The sequence below is a fragment of the Eptatretus burgeri genome, chromosome 3, assembly GCF_056783735.1.
Source record: "Eptatretus burgeri isolate ZD-2024b chromosome 3, Ebu_testis_v1, whole genome shotgun sequence".
Lineage (NCBI taxonomy): Eukaryota > Metazoa > Chordata > Myxini > Myxiniformes > Myxinidae > Eptatretus > Eptatretus burgeri.
In genome coordinates, this window is record NC_140963.1 from 108,897,474 (window position 1) to 108,918,755 (window position 21,282).

The following is a 21,282-nucleotide window of genomic DNA, read 5'->3' on the forward strand; positions in this document are numbered from 1 at the left end:
AGCATTTGAGTTTCATCTGATGACCACATGGTAATGTGACATCCACATCCTCGACGCACTGTTGCAAGCAGTTGTCCTTGCACATCCCTTTGCATGCGTGACCACATTCAAGCAATCTCTCACATACGGATGTGCACATTTTACTGTTGTACTGTTGGAAGCATGGGACATTTTCTTTGTGACCGCATGGTAGAGTGGCGTTTATTGGATGTTGACACTGCTTCGTACATGATTGCCCACACTTTTTGTCACACACGTGTCCACAAACCAATTTATGTTCACAAGGCCACTCACAAATACATTTGCTGTTCTTCTGATGGCACTCGACCTCCTGCTTGTGACCACATGGTAAAGTTGCATCTACCTTGACTGCGCAATCCACCACACAGATCTGACCGCATTTCTTATCACAAGCATGACCACACGGAAGGTGATGCTCACAGGGCCACTCACAAAGTTCTTTGCAGTTCTTCTGATAGCACTTGACATTTTGTTGATGCCCACAAGGGAAATTTGCATCTACCTTGACTGCGCAATCCACCACACAGATCTGTCCGCATTTCTTATCACAAGCATGACCACACGGAAGGTGATGTTCACAGGGCCACTTACAAAGTTCTTTGCAGTTCTTCTGATAGCACCTGACATTTTGTTGATGGCCACATGGTAAAGTAGCATCGACCTGGATTTCACAGTGAATGTATACCTTGCAGGGATATGGCATTTCAGCTTGTAAGCATTGCAGAAGTGAACAGATGGGAATGGTCATCTGATAACAACGTAGCTGTTTCTCATGTCCACATGGGAGAATCCTTTGTACATATTCCTGACATTGAAAGGAATTCGGATCTAAGTGACAATTCATGGTCTGCACATGCCCACAATTAGGTATAGTCTTATCAACCTGCACTTTGCATTCACCACAATCATCGTAACAGACTTTTGGGCAGGCATGACCACAATTCTTGTGGATTCTTTGGCAAGGTTTATAGCAAAGATACTTCACATGATTCCTGTCAAATGGATGACAACAAAGGGTACAGACATGACCACAGTCCAGACGAGTGTCACAAGGTAAAGAGCAACCGCCATCAGGAGCAACATGCTCAAAGTCTGACCCTTTGCATATTAATGCTTGACTTTTGTGTATCTGACATTGCAGAGGTAGTGATGATCCCAGGCGGTTCTGCATTCTTAGTCCATCCAAAATACCTGCCCATATTCGAGCAGATGCAAGAAGTTTGGCGTTTCCGATGGCATAGAAACCTTTCTTGGCTCGTGACAGTGCCACACAAACTCGATTGGAAATCTTGAGAAAACCTGTACAACATTCTTTGTTGCTTCGCACCAATGAAAGCAGTACAATGTCATTTTCTTCACCTTGATATTTGTCGACAACACAAACACGCACGCCGTCAAATGACGTCTTTGGCATAAGTTTCTTCAGCGCAAGCAGCTGCCCATTGTAAGTGGTTAGAACAGTGACCTGCGTCGGCTTGTAGCCTTGCTTCAGAATGTACCGGCAAAACTCCACCACAAATCTGGCTTCATGTGGGTTGTTGTGGCTTCTGGTGTCCTCTACGCCTTCTTCTGGCTCTTCGTGGTCCAGAAAAAACAGGTTCGTATTGAGACCCTGAACAGAAATGTAGATGCATCATTGTAATGCAGCAGAAAAAAAGCATTGATAAATCACGTAATGCATCTCAAAATAAGAGTTCACTCCTCATGATTATTCCTTGCTTTTTTTTTTTTTGGTTTAATTTACATACTTCAAACTTCATACAAAATAACTTTATAGCCTCGGACCAAATCCTAATAAACGTCAGTGTGCGTCAGTGTGTGTGTGACTCCTCCATAACTTCAAAACCAGCAGCGTGAAACTTTGCATGCATACTAAGGGAACCCCAAGGAAGTTCATGAGTGAAAATTGGGTGTTGGGGTTAATTAAAACACCTCTTTTGAAGATAATCAACGGCCGTATTTAATTATATCCTTTATCAGGCACATCCTCAGCCACCTCGTTCTAGATGGGATCTTAAGGCATTTCCTGGGTTACCTCACTGGGGTCTGAAGCTGCCATGTTTTTTTGGCCTGCTCAATCATGCCTTGACTTGGAACAGGCTGAAATGATTTCTTAATCATGAAGTTTTTTTGTTTTTCCACTTTCATCACCCATATTATCGAATACCTCTTCATCATAGCTACGAATCGCTGGGGACATTGCAATGCTTATAAACGCCTGGAGATGCCAGCATTTATGGCTTTACTTTATTTCTGCAGATGCCATTACCTTGAGAATCTCTTACACTAAGCCGAATTACAAAATTTAAGCTCCAGATTTGAACTTAGGAGCAGTTTCGACTGCTAAAAAAAAAGGAAAAAAGTGTCCATTTGTCTAATTCGGACATAATTTTGACATTCAGACAGAGCTATCACTTGCCAAACATTATTTAATTGGAGTGCTTGCTTGAGTGCTGAAGCCACTTGCCGAACACCCTACAGTGGGCGGCGGTACAGTTTCTGTCCCAATCGTGATGTACAGTTGGGAGTTGCTTCAAGGAAGAGGTACATTTAAGGGTACATTTTGATCTGTAATTTAGTGACTCCTGGCAGGTGTGTGTGTGTGTGTGTGTGTGTGTGTGTGTGTGTGTGTGTGTGTGTGTGTGTGTGTGTGTGTGTGTGTGTGTGTGTGTGTGTGTGTGTGTGTGTGTGTGTGTGTTTGCCTGCATGCATGGTTACGCGAGCGCCATGGTGACAGTTTCATCCCGTATCTTGGCGGTTTTAATTTTTAACCTCAGCAGCATACGAGCAATCACATTTTCCTTTGGCATCGCGACTGTTTCTAAAGTAATTGGTTATTTTATATGACTCGGTGTGCTTTCTCTTTGTGAGTTTCAAAGCAAAATACATTTGATAAAACCTGATTTCTCAGCTGTTTGCCATGTTTTTACAATTACACAGCCAAATTTTTTCCACCTGTCACACAACGATTGTGTGTGTGCACGAGCATGTGTGGTTTCATAAAGTATAACATATTCTCTGCAAATCCCCTACTCCCACTATCCCCACTCCCTTCTCTCTTTGTCCCATCTTTACTCCACCCCTTCCTAATATAGTGCAGTATCCTCCCACACCTTTCTATCTCCCTCTCTCTGTCTCCAAACGTATTGAGACGCAGGTTATTTCCAGGTGGTGGTTATCTCCAGATGTGTCCAGACAGTGGTCATGTCTGGATGGACGCTCCCCTCATGCTGCCTTCCCTTGCTGTCCCCTCACGCTGCCTTGCCGTCCCCTCACGCTGCCTTCCCTTTCTATCCCTTCATGCTGCCTTCTCTTCCCCCTCTCCTTCTGACCCATCACACTGCCTTCCACCCCTCCTGTCCCCTCACACTGCCTACCCGTCACCTCACATTGCCTTCCTATTCCCTCCCATCCCCTCACGCTACCTTCCCTTCCCCTCCCCTCATGCTACCTTCCCTTCCCCTCCTCACATGCTGCCTTCCCATCCCTTCAAATTCTCCTTTCCTTGCCCTCCTCTCATTCTCCTTCCCTTGTCTTCTCCTCACTCTACCTTCCCTTGATTGATCTGGATGGTGGTTATCTCCAGATGTGTTCAGACAGTGGTTAATTCCGGACGGAGCCTCCCCTTACACTGCCTGAGCTTGCCCTCCCCTCACGCTGCCTTCCCCTTCTCTCAAGCTGCCTGCCCCTCCTCTCATGCTACCTTCCCTTCCCCTCATGCTACCTTCCCTTCCCCTCATGCTATCTTCCCTTCCTCTCCCCTAATGCTGCCTTCCCCTCCCCACATGCTACCTTCCTCTTTGTCACATGATCTTACCCTCCATTCACACTACCTTCCCCTCCCTTCACACTACCTTCATGTGACCTTCCTTTCCCCCATCCCTTCTCACTCCCCCACCCCTCTCTCTCCCCTCCCATCATATACCCGTTGGCCAGATGGTGGTTATGCCCAGACAGACACTCCCCTCACTCTGCTTTACCTTTCTCTCCCCTCACACGACCTTCCCATCCCCACACGCTGCCTCCCCCTCCCTTCCCCTCACGCTGCCTTCCCCTCCCCACATGCTGCCTTCCCCTTCTTCACACGATCTTACCCTCCATTCACACTACATTCCCCTCCCTTCACACTACCTTCCCCTCCCTTCACACTACCTTTCTTTCCCCCCATCCCTTCTCGCTCCCCCACCCCTCACTCCTCCACCCCTCTCTCTCCCCTCCCATCATATACCCGTTGGCCGGATGGTGGTTATGCCCAGACGGACACTCCCCTCACTCTGCTTTACCTTTCTCTCCCCTCACACTACCTTCCCATCCCCTCACACTGCCTTCCCCTCCCCTCATGCTGCCTTCCCCTCCCCTCCCGCTACCTTCCCCTCCCCTCACGCTACCTTCCCCTCCCCTGACACTACCTTCTCCTCCATTCATGCTACCTTCCCCTTCCTGCATGCTACCTTTCCCTCCTTCCACCCCTCCTCGCTTTCCCACCCCCTCAGTCCTCCAGCCCTCTCTCTCCCCCATCCCTTAGTAACCCGTCAGCTGGACAGTGGTTCTGCCCAGATGGAAACTCTCCTCACTCTGCTTTACCTTTCCCTCCCCTCACTCTGCCTTACCTTTCCCGGCCCTCATTCTGCCTTCCCTTCCCCTCCCCTCATGTTGCCTTCACCTCCCCTTCTGCTACCTTCCCTTTCCCCACCCCTCTCTCTCCCCCTCCCTTAGTATACGTGTCAGCCAGACGGTGGTTATGTCCAGACTGACACTCCTCTCACTCTGCTTCACCTTACTCTCCCCTCATGCTGTCTTCCCTTGACTTATCTGGACAGTGGTTATGTTCAGACGGCGATTATCTTCAGACGTGGCGTGATGGTGGCTACGTCCGGATGGACCCTTCCCTCACACTGCCTTACCTTGTACTCCCCTGCCCTCCCTTTATGCTGACTTCCCTTTCCATACCCCTCCTTCCTCACTCTCCCATCCCTCCTCACTCCCCCCTCCTTGCCTCTACCTCCCTCCTTTCTCACTCCCCCTCTTTCCTCTCCCTACCCTTCCTTAGTATTCACGTCAGTGAAGCGATGGGTTGTATTTATTAGTATATTATAATACGCTTGTCCTGCTTGTTTATCTTTCTGGCAATTTTCTCTTAAACTTATATATATATATATATATATGAAAGGGTTACCGAAATATCAAAATACAACTACCACTATGTGTATATACATGAGATATTGCAAACTTACTTGAAGAATATCACTTAATATTTTGCTTGGTTTGTAATTGCAGGTTCTCATGATATTATTATTGATTACAGGTACTCAGAAGTGAGAGGAAAATAAGAAAACAATAACTTCCTTAATGCCAAAGAAAAGTGAAAAGCAAGTTGTAATTACCACAAAATATATTTGAAGCTAAATAACTTTCAATACGAAACCTCTGACTCAATTTGTTTTTTCAAATCTACATTTTGTTTCGAAAGATTATGCTTCAACATGTACTTATTTAACACATTGCTCAGACATTGTATTTGAACTATGTTTTCCAAATCATAAAGCAAATCAAGTTGCACATAAAATACCTTGATGTCTTTAAACATGGACACAGAAGGGTGATTGTTCAGTTGCTTGTAAATGTGTGGAACAATCAGAGTTGCAATTTCTGGCCTCATGCGATGCTGAAAAACAATCAATCGCGTACATTTATACAAATGCCTAATTGCCGATTAAAAGTTACAGCAAGTTATATATTTCAGATACCCAGTAATGCCATCGTCATTGTAATGGTTCCATTCACAACTGAAGACAGCACGACATAATTATGCGAGATTAAAAAAAAAAAAGTTTCTGTGTGTAATAAATGAAGGTACCTCCATGTCAAATTTGAAGAATATTTCGTTGTTGTATGGAAAGTTGAAGCTTGTAAAAGAGGTCAAGCACCGAATGCACCAGAACATGACAGAAGAAGACCAAAATTGAAAAGGGGGAAGCACATCAACAGCAGGGTAAAGGGGCACATGAACAGCAGGGTAGAAGGACACAGCAGACGAAAACTAGAATGGCACTTGATAGAGTGCATACATCCATCAGGCTGAACATTTTACGTTTTGTAGTCCAGTGATAGGTCAGATCTGCATTCAGACTTTAGCAAAAAATATAATCAGCTTGTTCTTTTTACCTACCCATCTCATCCACCAAGTTTCGTCTGAATCAGTCCATCACTTTTTGAGATATCATGCTGAATATCGTCCTTAGCCAAATCTCTCAATCGTAAAGAATCACTTTCAAGAATCTAATATCCAGATCCAGATCTTCACCAAAATCGAATCGATTCGTCTTTGTCATACATACACCCAACCTGTCCACCAAGTTTCCTCCAAATAAGTCCATAACTTTTTGAGATATCCTGCTCACAGACAGACAGACAGACAAACAAACAAGCAGGGGTGAAAACATAACCTCCATCCACCTTCTGTGGTGGAAGTAATGAAAGCATGGTATGCGATTGTAATCATTGGAAAGCCACATCGGAGACACAATCTATCTCTCCTCCATCCAGGAGGGGAGACACGACTAATTAAGTTTATTGCTGTAATTCTGCGATGTGGAAATACTATCTGGGTGTTGGTGCTGCTAGATTGCGACTTCGGCTTTATCTCCGCAGTCTGAGAAACAATCACGGAGAAATCTCTCCCCTCACCTCTCCCCAATAGCCATGGGATGCCAACCCACAGGATTTGTCTGTGCTCTATTCGCTAAAATCTAAATGCCGAATGTCAAGTGAGGAAGCAGCATGTATCATTTATTAATAGAAAGTAGAATTTGACGTGAATAAGTCAATGGATATGTCTTCGCCCACGTTAAATGTCAACCCACAAATGTTATGTTTGATTTCAATTAAAGATCATGTGAAACATTAAAGTCCCCCCTCCCCACCCACCTCTCCCCTTGAGAGAAAGTGCACGAGAGCATGAGAAAAAAAAGAGACAGAGATAAGACAAAAGAGAGACAATATTAGATGCTTCTAACTCAAGTTATGGTCTAAAAAATGATTTTCAAAAGGCACATGGCCTTTGTCCTGTTCAATTGAAAATTGAATCAGTTCATCTTTGTATTACAGTCCAGAGTTATGCCAAGTTTGGTCAAAATCCCTTCAATGGTTCAAAAGTAATCATGGTAACAAACAAATAGACAGACGGTCAGCCAGACCGCCAACCTGAAAACATAATGCCTCCGGCACCTTCGGCATAATTATCCCAATGCTTTTTGAAAAAACAATTGGGGGATATTGTAATCAGCGCTGTCAATCTTTCTGGCCGTTTGTCCCACTATCTCTTCCTAAACGGTTGAGAAGAAATTCACCAAACTTGGAAGTGATGATCACCACATGGCCTCTTCATATTAATAGTCGGACTTTGGGGCTTCTGGTGCACCTCATAAATGTACATGTAAGTGAATGGGTGAAAAGGGAAAAACATATTAACTGACACCAAAATCCTCCCAACTTCCCTTGTTTTACCTCCTTTAGACCCCACTTTCAAGACCTTTCTTCCCCAAAATCCCTCAAGATCTTCCACCCTTATTTTCAGGGGTTCTGAGGCACTTAAAAACCCCATCATAGCTCCAACTAATATTTGTTCATGGTTACTCTTCACCATCAAGCATACCAGTATAAAAAAGGCGACGACAGCCCGTTAAAACCCCCCAACTCCTATTTTGTTCTTACACTTTATGTGTGTGTGTATGTATATATATATATATATATATATATATATATATATATATATATATATATATATATATATATCCAAAAGGGAGGCTGTCAATCCCATTTTCTAAAATAAACCTCATCATCAAAAGCTCCCAATTCTTTCTTATTTACCTCCTCTGTGTATAAATGATGTTTATATTTTCTTATCTATATATTATTTCTGTTAACGTCTGCGTGTAATTTGACGTATCTCCTCCATAACTGCCGGACGGATTGTCGCCACTTTCGGCATGCGGGTGCTCTGTGGTCTAATGAACAGCATGGGCTATGTGAGATCACACCAGATGGACAGGTTTGGGAATTTTGGGCGATTTTCTAATTTTTACATTCGTTTGCATGGCGACGTGTGACGTCACCGCTGAGAGGCGTAATTCCGTCATGACATCATCGGTCATTCGCTGACGTCATCACATCTGCCGTCGACAGACTGTCACCGACGAGAGGCATAATGCCACTCTGAGTAAACAGCGTCTGCAATGTAAAACCCTCTTCTGCACATGCTGATTACCTCAAAAGGTGAATTTGACACAAAAAAAATGTAACAAGAAACATTGTATTGAAAGTAAAGAATTATTTAAAAAAAATATATTTCTGTTAACGTCTGCACGTATTTTGACATTTCTCCCCCGAAACCGCTGGCAGGAATGTGCTCATTTCCCATATACTGGGGTTTCTTAATGTGACGAACACGATGCACTAAATTTCTAAGCTGGAATTGCATGACAACGTGGCTTCAACAAGATTTTCAACCCATCGACGGCCGCATTTATTCCCGTTCGGTCGCCATCGCTGAACTGCTGTCCGGTAAGTGCTGCCATCTAACAAAAAAATATGAACTCGAGTAAGGGAGTACTCATTGCATCAAACACTGAACACAAACACAACTGATAATAAATAGTATAGCTCAGAACATCAGCAATGGTTGTCATGTTTTGAAAATCAGCGTGGAAGGAGGGGAACGATGAGCGCCAGAGCTCTGCCAACATGATGTACCACACTTGGCTCTTTCCCGTCCTGAACACGCCTTCTTAGACTGTCAATTTGTGTCTGAAATCCAACGTACGTATTAAAAACACCCGAAAATAAGTTGCAATAGGCCTACATCCGGATAACATCAAAGGCTATAATCTGAAGGTAGGGGGAACCAAAGAACGGGTATGAGGTCATTCCTTCATTGCTGGATTCTCTTATTTTCTTTGTTCTTCGAAAGCGCGGTGTCCGACAATAGATTCTGTACCTTGAATGCGTGCGTGTTAACTGTTCAAATTAAAGAGGTGTTCGATTGTCGGATGCACCCAAACAACTGCCGTTCATTACATCAATTGTCAATATCAACCGCCATCGTTACCTGCGTTGTGTCTTGCGTGTGTGGTCTTCAAATTAAAGCGTCCAAGTGGTGTTCGATCCTCGGATATGTGCCAAAAAGTGCCGTTCATTGAAATTTGCATTCTGATTCTCGGTCACCCTCCACTGCTCCTGTTCAGTCTCGGGCTAGGCCTATATCATGTTAAACTTGCCCCATCAGACGCCAACCTTCCAGTCACACTGCAGAGGATGCAATTTCCAGTCAGACTCGCATACTCGATGACCATAAACAAATCCCAGAACCAAACATTTGACAAACTCGGAATATACCTCCCAGCCCCTGTGTTCTCCCATGGCCAACTATATGTTGCATTTTCATGTGCAAGAGGTTACTCCTATATATCTATCAAAGTGGACAATAATTCCTCACAAGGACTATTCAGCAACAAGACACTCACCCAAAATGTCATCTACAGGGAGGTCCTTCAGAAAACTAAGGACAGGTCACCATAGTGCATCACATCCATAATGACACCCTCCCCAGCTTCCCTTAACATCAACTATTATGCCTCATCCACCTTTTGCCACCCATTCAGCTCCATGCGGAGCACGGGTATATGCGAGTTGTATTCATTTTTCTATACTCTTCTTTCTTCATGGCTAAACAGTTGTAATAATCTTCAAAATTAAAGTTTTTTGATTACATTTTTCTTTACCCTCTTTAACTTTTTATCACTCTCTTCAATTTTATTATCAATATATTTATAGGCATAAACCTTTGCTCTCAATTCCACAAACTCACTCATTATCTTTCCACCCCACTCATCTTTAAACTTTCCAATAACCTTTGTATTCTTTGTTGAGAATAGTTTGTTGTCTGTTCTAAAATTGCTTGTTTCATAAATACCTACATCTTGAGACATATCCTTATAAATATCTTCTGTATTGATTTTCAAAATAAAACTGTCTGTATCCATATATAGTAGATTAACCTCTTCCACATATTTCTTCTTTAGGTTTTTGTAGCAGTCATAGATTTTACCACTTTGACAAGTCAAGAATTGATGTTCCTATACAGATAGGTTTATCCATTTCAATACCTTATTTGTTCAAATGAATAGCACAAAAGTTCTCTGAAAACACCTCTGCTATTTGAAAACTTGGTTTATTAATTAATTTGGATGCTTGTTTCCAAGATGTCGCAAGTCTTATGTTTTGTCTATTCCTTACATTTTCCATCGTCTTTCCAAATACAGCATAATTCATTAATTAATAAAAGTTCTTCTCAAAATCATTAAGAGCAAGTGTTATCTTTTCTGTGTTAAAAATCAACCAGCCTACCTGAGAAATGAGTTTTACAGAAGTTCTTCCCTTGCCTAAGACAAAAATGCTGATCAGGAGATGGAAAATGTTCATTCCTTCCTTTGAGAGACGCCCAAAAAAACCCTTTGTTTTTGCATTTCCGTGATGTCATCAACTTGTCTTATTTCTTGCCAAACCCAAAGTTTGGTTTGTTTCATTCAGAGGATGTCAGTTGAGGAGTATTCCGACCTTGCAGATGAATCTTTTTTCACAAGAGGAAAGGTGAATTGTGTTTAAACCAATTCATTATTTGTTGTTTTATACAGAACCAAATCACTATATGATCATTATTTTTATTTTTTTTTTCTGACAGACTGTCCCCAATAATAAAAGTTGGTAACTGATGTTGAAAATGAAGCCCATGAATATCATGAAGAATGGCAGAATATGAATGAAATCCTTACAGAACTTCAATCAGTTCGAAGGGAATTAAATAATGAAATGATGAAGTGTTTTGAAGATTTTTCACACCCTTCAAGTTTGGATGAGAAGTTAAATGAAAGGAAAGATAAATACTTATATATAACCTTTTATAGGCATGAGAGACAACTTGGTGTTAATTTTTCCCTGCTTGGTTTTTTTTTTATTTCCAGCATTAAAAATGAACTAAACAACATGATGATTGGTTATGAAACTAATGAATTTCACAACCTTGAATGGGATGATTTTGAAATTCCATGGAGTGCTGACTCGTTTCCAACCTGTTCCAGTTTAAATCTCCGTCTGGATGAACCTGACACAAAACTCAATCTTCTGGAGGTAAATGTTTTATTTATTATTTTATTATCATTACATAATCATCTTTATATACCCTTATGGTTATACCCTCTGTTTTAAAAAGAATATGGTGTCCGAGTTTCAAAATCGCAAGCCATCCGAAGCAGACTGCTGGGAAAGAACATTTCGTTTTACAATCAAATATTTGTCCCCACCCAAAGAAAAATGTTTAATGTTTTCAATGTTGTTTAATTATATCTGCTTTGCTTACAATTATTTAATTCTTTATTACAAAAAAAGGATAAAGGAGGGGTAAAAAAGAAAGAGGGAAGGGGGGAGGGGAGAAGGTGTGCTCCCAACAACACATTGCCCCTCATCCCACCCCTCCCCTCCCCGTGTGTGTGGGGAAGGGTGGGGTGGGATGAGGGGGGGTGGTGGGTCAAGGGTGGGGGCACACAAGGGAAGAGGATGATGGGGTATATGGGTGTGGCTTGTGTGGGTGGGGAAGGGTGGGGGTGGGATGAATGGGTCATGGGTCAAGGGTGGGTGTAGCTTATGTGGGTGTGGCTTACATGGGTGGGGAAGGGTGGAGTGGGATGAAGGGGTGGTGGGTCAAGGGTGGGGGTACACAGGGGGGGGGATGATGGTGTATATGGGTGTAGCTTGTGTGGGTGTGGCTAACATCTCCCATAACTCATATAAGATTTTTGACACATTCCAGTTTATGTCTTGTCCATTATCTGTCGTGGTATCAAATATTAAAAACTTTCCAATTCTCCAATCAAATTTCTCAAATCAATAAGAGATTGATCTCCTATCACAAAAGGGAATATATCCTTATGATTATATGAACTCATTTGAGAGGTTTAAATAAACACAACTTCCCTCAAAGGAAAGTTTATATAATGAATTAAATAAAAATCAAATAACTGATGAAGATCACACACAAGCACAAAATGTTTGGAAGAAGTTTAATATAAAGAACCTTGGGGAATATCAATTTGTATCTTAAAACTGATGTTCTTTTATTGGCTGAAGTATTTGGGACTTCCAGAACAGTATGTCATAATAAAAATTCCTATGGATTAGACCCTGCTCACTATTGCCACAGCCTGAGAATTGGCTTGAAGTGCTATGTTAAAAATGACAAAACAACCATTGGAATTAATCAGTGATATAGATATGCTTTTGATGATAGAGAAAGCAAAAAGAGGTGGAATATCACAAGTCTGTTCAAAAAGATATGCTAAAGCGAACAACAAATATTTTCCCAACTATGATGTTAAAAAATAGTTCTTAGTTCATGTATAATAATGCTAACAATTTGTATATGGAATATGGAATTTGTATATGAATATGCTAATATGGAAGGGCTATTTCTCAATCTTTACCTTATGGAAATCTTAGATGGGTTAAGGAGAAAAATTATGAAAAGGTTTTACAGAACATTGTTATCTCCTCTCAAAAATAATTAGATAAAGCTACAGTGGGATATTATTTTGAGGTTGATTTAAAATATACTGAAGAACTCCATAAGAAACATAAAGACCTTCCATATGCACCTGATAAAGAAAGTCCGAAGAAGGAATGGCTTTGCGGTTATCAAAAATCATTTCTTACAAAAGGCAAACCAACAGAGAAACTGCTTACCACATTGTTTGATAAAGGAAATTATGTTTTACATCAGAGAAGTTAAAGACAATATTTATCTGCTCGGTTAAGAGTAAAGAAAATTCATAGGATTTTGAAATTTAAAGTCATTGGTTAACAAAGCAAATAGATTTTAACACAGAAAAGATTGCTGCACTTGCTACAAGTGATTTTGAGAAGAACTTTTATAAATTAATGAATAATGCTGCATTTGAAAAGACTATGGAAAATGTTAGGAAGAGACAAAACATAAGACTTGCTAAGACTTGCTGCATCTTGGAAACAAGCATCCAAATTAATTAATAAACCAAGTTTTCAAAGAGCAGATGTGTTTTCAGAGAACTTTTGTGCTATTCATTTGAACAAAGAAAGTATTGAAATGGATAAACCTATCTATATAGGAACATCAATTCTTGACTTGTCAAAGTGGTTAATGTATGACTACTACAACAACAAAAAGAAGAAATATGTGGAAGGGGTTAATCTACTATATATGGATACAGACAGTTTTATTTTGAAAATCAATATGGAAGATATTTATAAGGATATGTCTCAAGATGTAGGTATTTATGATACAAGCAATTATAGAACAGATAACAAACGATTCTCAACAAAGAATAAAAACATTTTTGGAAAGTTTAAAGATGAGTTGGGTGGAAAGATAATGAGTTTGTGGGATTGGGAGCAAAGGCTTATGTCGATAAATATATTGAGAAAGAATTTGAAAAGAGTGATAAAAAGTTAAAGGGGTAAAGAAAAATGTAATCAAAGAAACAATAAATTTTGATGATTATTACAACTATTTAGCTTTCAAGAAAGAAGAGTATAGAAAAATGAATACAAAAAGAAGTTATCAACATCATATATATATATATATATATATATATATATATATATATATATATATATATATATATATATATATATATATATACATATACGAGTAAAAGTGCCCGTCTTAGATGGGCATCACTGGCAACATATGGTAAAAGACAGATAGCATGAATGTATTTTAAACAATATATTATATCATTTTTATCCATTGATATTATCATTCAGGTTTTCCCCTTCGACTGTCCCGCAGTAGCTCCACATCGATGACATTACCACGTAGTTTAGTGACTACACAACGTGTACCATTTGTGAGTTCCGGAGGATCCATAGAGCACATTAAAATTACAGGGCACCCTACTTTAAAGTGATCTAAAAAGCCGGATCAGTTTCGTCTACATATTCATATCTTGTAGATTTTAGCTGGCTGGATCAGTTTCGTCTACATATTCATATCTTGTAGATTTTAGCTGGCCGGATCAGTTTCGTCTACATATTCATATCTTGTAGAATTTAGCTGATTCTGAAACTGTTAACAGCATGTCGATCGGATGGTTCTGTGATTTTCTACGGTAGTAAACAGAAGTACGACTTAAGCCTGTACACCACTATGCGGAGACCCGAGATTTTTATGTGCACGTGCTCAATCCCGCACCCACCCGGAAAAGACCCAAGTACACTGTCAGTACTCACCTCCACACAAAAACGATGATCATGCTTTTGGGTTTAACCGTTACTGACCGGGCGATATTTTGTTGGCAGTTGGTCCGGCTGGGCAGCGGGTATCGGTCGATGAAAATTTCAAAACCGCAACCATGTATAAAAAAAGCAAACAAATACTTTGTATTTCGTCAGAAAGTCATTGTTTTGTGAAGAAACCACGGCACATGGAAAGTGCAAATTCGTCAGGTACGAACTCAACTGTTTTCTCCCAAAATGGAGCGTGATTCTATGAGCCGAACTCAGCTTAGTGTACTCCTCTAAAAAATGGGAAACATTTTTATTTCTTTTTTTGTGCAATAATTCCTCCCATTTTGCGAATGGAGAACATGAACTGTTTAACTACCATAATCATCAAAACAAATTTTGAGGGGCCTCTTAAGGAAGACAATAATATCATTACTATACATGTCAAAGCTTGTTTCATTTCATGCAGTAACAAAAATCTGATGGTGGAACAAAAAAAGGGGCGTGCCGAAATATTAATATATATATATATATATATATATATATATATATATATATATATATATATATATATATATATATATATATATTGTTATGGCTGTGGAAATTCGCATTACACCATAAAGGACCCTCAGGTGAGATATCTTCATAGGTACATGTGTAGTTAGCCCAAACCTGTTGTATAGAGGGAATTTATGTGATCCATCCGGGCTGCGACGCTTTGAGTTAGGTGTTTTTCTTTTTCTATCTTTTATTTCAAACACACAACATTTCAACAACCACGCCATCCCCATCACAGCGCCAACCACACTGCAACCACACCACCTCCACCATCTACGCTACTACATCTTCGCCACTACGTCCGATTCCGAATGGCAAACAAGGGCGCCAAGGAAGGAGCTGCGAGGACGCGCGGGTTTTCCCGCCTGTGTTTCCCGCCATTTTTCCCCGCGCTTAGTGTGAAGGAAGGGGGGAGGGCGGCTCGCCGTCGATTGGTGGATGACCAGCTTGAGGCGGTCAGGGAGAGGGAACGCCCCTCTTCGAGAACCCTCTCGAAGGAGGGTGGAGCCGATAATGGCGGCGGAGTGAAGGGCGGAACCCCGGGGATAAAAGTAGGACACGGGCGGAGCGCTTTGGGTGCTCTTGCTAACTTCGTCTTTTTCTCTCTCTGGCTCTTGCTCTCTTCATCTTCGTCTCCTCTTCATGGTGGCCGCTGGCCTGGTCTTCTGTGGTGCGGTCCTGAGACCCCGCTGGCAGGAAGGAGCGTCTGCCATTCCCCACACCACGACCTCGAGCAACCACCTTTCCCCCCCCCCCCCTTTCTATCCGTGCTGAGATGGGGCGAAAACCCCGTCCGTGGCGTCGAGCGGCCAACACGTGCCAGCGCGAGGCATGCCAGAGAGGACTCGCCTACCACGCCAGGGATCGGAGTCGCGGCCAGGCGTGACCATGCCGATGGACGTGGGAGAGGGACTCGACGGCCCAAAGGGAAGTCACCAGTTTCTTTTCGGGGTTTTTGTATGGATCTTGTGGTGCCGTGTCTCGTAAAGTAGAACTGTTTAAGTGTTGCCATGTGTACGCGTATAGTCGGTTTTAACTGCTTTTCTTCTTGCATTTGCTTTTTGTGTATGGCTGTATAGTGTATATATGTGCTTTCCGTGTGTCGCGTAATAAAATGCTTGCTTGTTGAACTGTGCCCGTTTCACTTTGTCTTTTCTCCATTGATTCTCCATCCTGCTTCACGTAAAGGATTCGTAGCGGGTGCAAGATCCCGGTAATTAATCTGAACCATCCAGGTCGACGATAACACCGCTCTGTTATCCCGATAGTACGGAACGGGCCGCCCGAGCGGCTCGTGTCCGGAGTCGACCTGCGGCGAGGTACGATCGCCTGGTCGACCATTCGCGCAGGTACTTAGGTAGATCGAATTTAGCGAGCAACCCTATCCTGCGCAGGTGGGCAATTGGCATGGTCGTGGTAGGGTTAAACCCCCACCCGTGACTAGCTCCTGGCGTTGTTCCGAGAGGGTCACGACAGAATTGTCCGTCCGGTGGGCGACGTGCCGCGATTCGAGTTACGCGGCCGTTCGCACGCCGGCGGGCGCGAATTCGCAACAATATGAAGACCACAAGGGGAAAACCAGAGATGTCACTTTTTATAAATTTCAGGGTTATTGCACCTGCCAATAGTTGGCAACATAAGGTTTCCTCTCACAATATTACTTTAACAAATAACCAGGGGTGTCACATTATTTATATGGCATAAAGTTTAGCCATGCAATGAAAAAACAAGTGTTGTCAAAGCTGAACAAGTAGAAACCCAGAGTTGTCAGTACTTTACTCCTGGTTATCTCCCTTTCATTCATGTTAACTGTTCCACCATAATATTCAGAGTTGAGAAACTAAAAAAATGAAAGGTTGTAAAACTTTCACAGCATAAACTCTGAGCACTACAATGGCCTATTCGGTTATATCATGGGCTCCGTAGTTGGTGCATATCGTGGTTCAAGCTTGGTCAAACCTTTATTTTGACTTTTATGGGACCCACACCGTGGCTTAATGGTCAGCGCACCTGAGTACCCATCCTCATTCGATGTACCCACCGCCCAATCAACCTGCTGAGGTATATGAGGGAGTCACATGAGGTGACTTCGGCTATCACGGGGGTGGTTTATCCTTGGTTTCCTCCCGGTTTTCCATCATATTAAGTAGTACGGAGTAAGAAATGGAGAATCCGTCGTCATACAAGCGAAATACCCTTGAGTATGGCGTTGAACACCAATCAAACAAAAAAACAATGACCGTTTAATGTTGAAAAAAATAATCTGTGATCACCAAAGTCATGTAATGTATGCAAATAACCAACAAGCATGAATTTGCTACACATCCTGGGTTAAAATTGCATGGCAATTATTAAACAAGGGAATAACCAGTGATGTCAGTTTGCAACATTGATTCGTTCTTTGATCTTAAATTAAATAACACAGAAGCTTGGCAAATGCTACAAGCTTCATTTGATCGGCCAATGATCACTCTTCCTTTTACTGGAAAAGAAATCTATATGACAGTTATTAAACAGTCCACCAAAGTCTTTAAACTTTGTTTTTCAGTTTCTTCAAAATTGACTTATCCTGACATCTCTGGTTTTCCCTTTGTGGTCTTCATACATACATATATATATATATATATATATATATATATATATATATATATATATATATATATATATATATATATATATATATATATATATATATATTACAGGAGGTAAATAAGAAAGCAATGGGGGCTTTTGATGATAAGAGGTTTATTTTAGAAAATGGGATTGACAGCCTCTTTTATGGATATATATATATATATATATATATATATATATATATATATATATATATATATATATATATATATATATATATATATATATATATATATATATATATATATATATACACATACATAAAGTGCAGGAACAAAATAGGGGTTGGGGTGTTTTAACGGGCTCCCGCTGCCTTTTTTGACCGGTATACTTGAGGGTGACAAGTAACCATGAAGAAATATTTGTTGGAGCCATGTAAATTTTTGTAAGTGCCTCAGAACTCCTGAAAAAGGGAGGAAGATCTTGAGGGACTTTGGAGAAGAAAAGTCTTGAAAGTGGGTTCCAAAGGAGGTAAAACAAGGGAAATTAGGAGGATTTTGGTTAGTCAATAAGTTTTTCCCTTTTCCTTCTTTCACTTACATGTAAATTTTTGAGGTGCATCAGAAGCCCCAAAGTCCTACTACTCACATTGCTGCACTTTTCCTAGCCACCTAAAAACACAGGCTCTGGCACAGAAGTTGAAAGCCTTCAGGTCGTCTGGTCAACAAGGTTCTGGTAAGGAGGGTGGGTAAACTATGAAATGCTCCATTGTTTGAGAAGCTTCTCCGCAGTCACAATCAACAGGGCCATTTTGTTTATTTCCGCACTTCTGCATAATGGGCTCTGCAGCATCCGACTACAGTCCTGAGGCGATTGATACAGCAGGCCGGCCATGTCTCACCAGCTAATTTTGGCAGGGACTCCTCAGGGTAAAGTGACAGCTTGTGAGGTCTTGATGGCAAGTGCATTGACCAAGCATCTATCCTGCAGCTGCAGAGGTTACCATCCAGGAGCCGAATGACATGAAGGAAACTATTCCTGGACTTCAACCTCTTGGGTACTCCCTGGCTTGTGTTGAAAAAGTGGCTGGTGAGAGTCTTGTTACCTCCGACACCGAAGGTGAAAGAGGTTATGTTTTCACCCCTTTCTGTCTGTTTGTCTGTGTGCAGAATATCTCAAAAAGTTGTGGACGGATCTGGAGGAAATTTTGTGGACCGGTTTGGTGCGTGACAAGGACGAACTGATTAGATTTTGGTGAAGATCCAGATCTGGATCCGACTACTAGATTTTTTTTAAGTCATTCTTCACCATTGAGAGATCGGGCTAAACTGATATGTTGCACGATATCTCAAAAAGTTGTGGACGGATTCTGACGAAATATGGTGGACAGGTTGGGTGTGTGACCACGACGAATTGATTTGATTTTGGTGAAGATCTGGATCATTTGCTTATGTTCTTTTTTTTCAAAAACACTTCAAGAAGTGTGATCAAGAAGTGATTCTTCACCATTGAGAGATAGGGCTTAAAAACGACATATAGCATGATATCTCAAAAATTTATTGGGCCAGATATGTTCTCATAGATCAGATATGTCTGATCAAAAAAACAACAACAACAACAAAGCAACATGTTACAGAGCGGAGGTATGCACTCTACCGAGTGCCCTTCTAAGTTCCTGCTTGTTTTTGTTTTTTTTGATATTTGTGAGGAGACTGCTCTTCTGATCGAAGGTGGAGCAAGACTACAAAGCAAATAGAGGCCGTCCACACGTGTTGGTTAAAGGCAGCCAGAAGTCGCTCTGCAGGCTGTGTTGAGGACTGGATCCATCTTCTTGGCATGTGAGGAAAAACCCCAAACAGGACAAGCATATTCCACTGCCGAATAGCACAAGGCCAGTGCAGTACTTCGAATGGTTCCCAGGTCTGTTTCCCCATTTGGAGTTGGTCAACTTCCTCAAAATGTTGTTTCTGGCTCATACCTTCATCTTTGTCTTGAAGAGATGATCTTTGCAGCTGAGAGTTCGGTCCAGGGTAACTCCAAGGTATATTGGCTTGGGGTTGTGAGTTAGTCTTCTCCCATCCCAGTGGACATTCAGCTTTCGGTTTGCATCCCTGTTCTTAAGATGAAAGGCACTGATTTGCGTCCTCTCTGGATTCACCCACAAGTGGTTGATGATGTAATACTTGGATAATCCAGCTCCTGCATCCGTGAGGGACTGCTACACTTTCTCAAAGGTTTGATCCTGGGATGCAATGCAGAGGTCATCAGCATACAGGAAATTTCTGGTGTTTGGATGTATGGGTTGATCATTTGTGTACACATTAAACAGGAAGGAAGCAAGAACACCATCTTGAGGTAGTCAATTCTTCAGTCTACAGCTCAACACGATCTGCTGTGATTACCCGAGGTCCACAAAGAAACGTCGACTAGCCAGCATGTTTTTAATCAGATTTGTCAGTCTTGCATCTTTTGTTATCTAGAATAACTTCTGCACAATAACCCTGTGACTGTGTTGTATGCTGCAGTCAGGTCAACAAAGGCAGCACTAGTTGTCAGCCCTTTATTATAACCATCCTCCATGAATTGGGTGAGATTCAGGAGCTGGCTTGTGCAGGCCTTTCAAACTCTAAAACCGGCTTGCTCATGGATGAGATGCTCATCCACAAAGGGTGACCACATGGTAAGAAGGCACGCAAGTAGAATCATTTTTGGCCCCATCCCCGTCGTCAAAAAGTCGAATTCCAAAAAACATGCCATTCCGGGCACATTTTAAAACATGTTTTCATATGAAACTTTATATCTGCAAACAAATTGGAGGACGTGTGCAATATGTAACGATTTTTCGTATTTGACCCCTGGTTCATGTTCCAGGGGGTGGGGACTTAGTGTCACAGGGGTCAAAACAACATTTTTTTTTAACTCAAAATTTAGCATTAGGACATTTTGGTGGAACTTTTTGTCATATTACAACTTTGCATTCCATGTGAAGCGTGGGGAATCGCGATGGTGTGCCATCGACTTCGCTCTAGTTTTATTTTGATACGATTCGGTGGGGGTCAGAATTGAGCCAACCAACTTGGAGCAGACGCTCTACATCTGGTTGCACATGACATCTCTCTTTGAACATCAACTTAATTGAATAGCATAATTTCTCATGTTACCTGGGTACTCAGCGTGATGTAAGGAATGTTGTTCTTCACCATGCGCTCAAACAACGAGAGGTCCAAGTGGTAGCGTTTTGACAGCTCATACACCGTGGGGTTCGGCCGGAGCTGGCACACAAAACAATCAGTTAAAATTCCCGCATAAATCGATTCACATGGAACTTTTGCAGCAATTTTGTAGTCATAATTTAAAAAAAGAAAAAAAGAAAAAAAGAACATAAGTTAACTTAAAGCCCATGCATTGCAAAAAGTAGGATGTTGCCCAAAGTTAAAGTGGAAAAAAAGAACAAGCTTGTCAGCCAAAAAAGTTTTTCAACAAGATAAGATTTTATTTTGAAAAGAACCATGCAGAATTGGGTTTCTTAGCTTATCTGGAATTTAAATTCCAGATATGGTATTGGCATCATGCACCGTCCATCAGTCTCCCATTTCAACTTCTCCGGCCAAACCATGAGGCCGATCTGGCTGAAAATTGGCAGCAAGGTTCAGCTGCTGACTGGTAACGGAGATTGAAAAACTTGCTCTGGACATGTAACTCAGTCGGTCAAAAATGGCGGACTTAGTACATTCCTTCAAAAATCTTCTTCTCCAGACATAGCAGTCAGAATGCAACATATTTGGGTTACAACATTGGAACAGGGACAAGATAAGC

The 21,282-nt window shown here is 41.6% G+C and overlaps 1 pseudogene across 1 annotated transcript in view; it reads right to left on the reverse strand.

Moving 5' to 3' along the window:
• The window catches only part of LOC147030672 (NFX1-type zinc finger-containing protein 1-like), a 141,163-nt pseudogene that overhangs the window by 1,879 nt on the left and 118,002 nt on the right, over positions 1–21,282 (reverse strand). The window contains exons 13-15 of the transcript XR_015056470.1: positions 20,628–20,738; positions 5,591–5,686; positions 1–1,633 (exon numbers count right to left, since the gene is read on the reverse strand). The exon at positions 1–1,633 is cut by the window's left edge and continues 1,879 nt beyond it. The product of XR_015056470.1 is annotated as an NFX1-type zinc finger-containing protein 1-like (transcript). The remainder of the gene's footprint in view (positions 1,634–5,590; positions 5,687–20,627; positions 20,739–21,282) is intronic.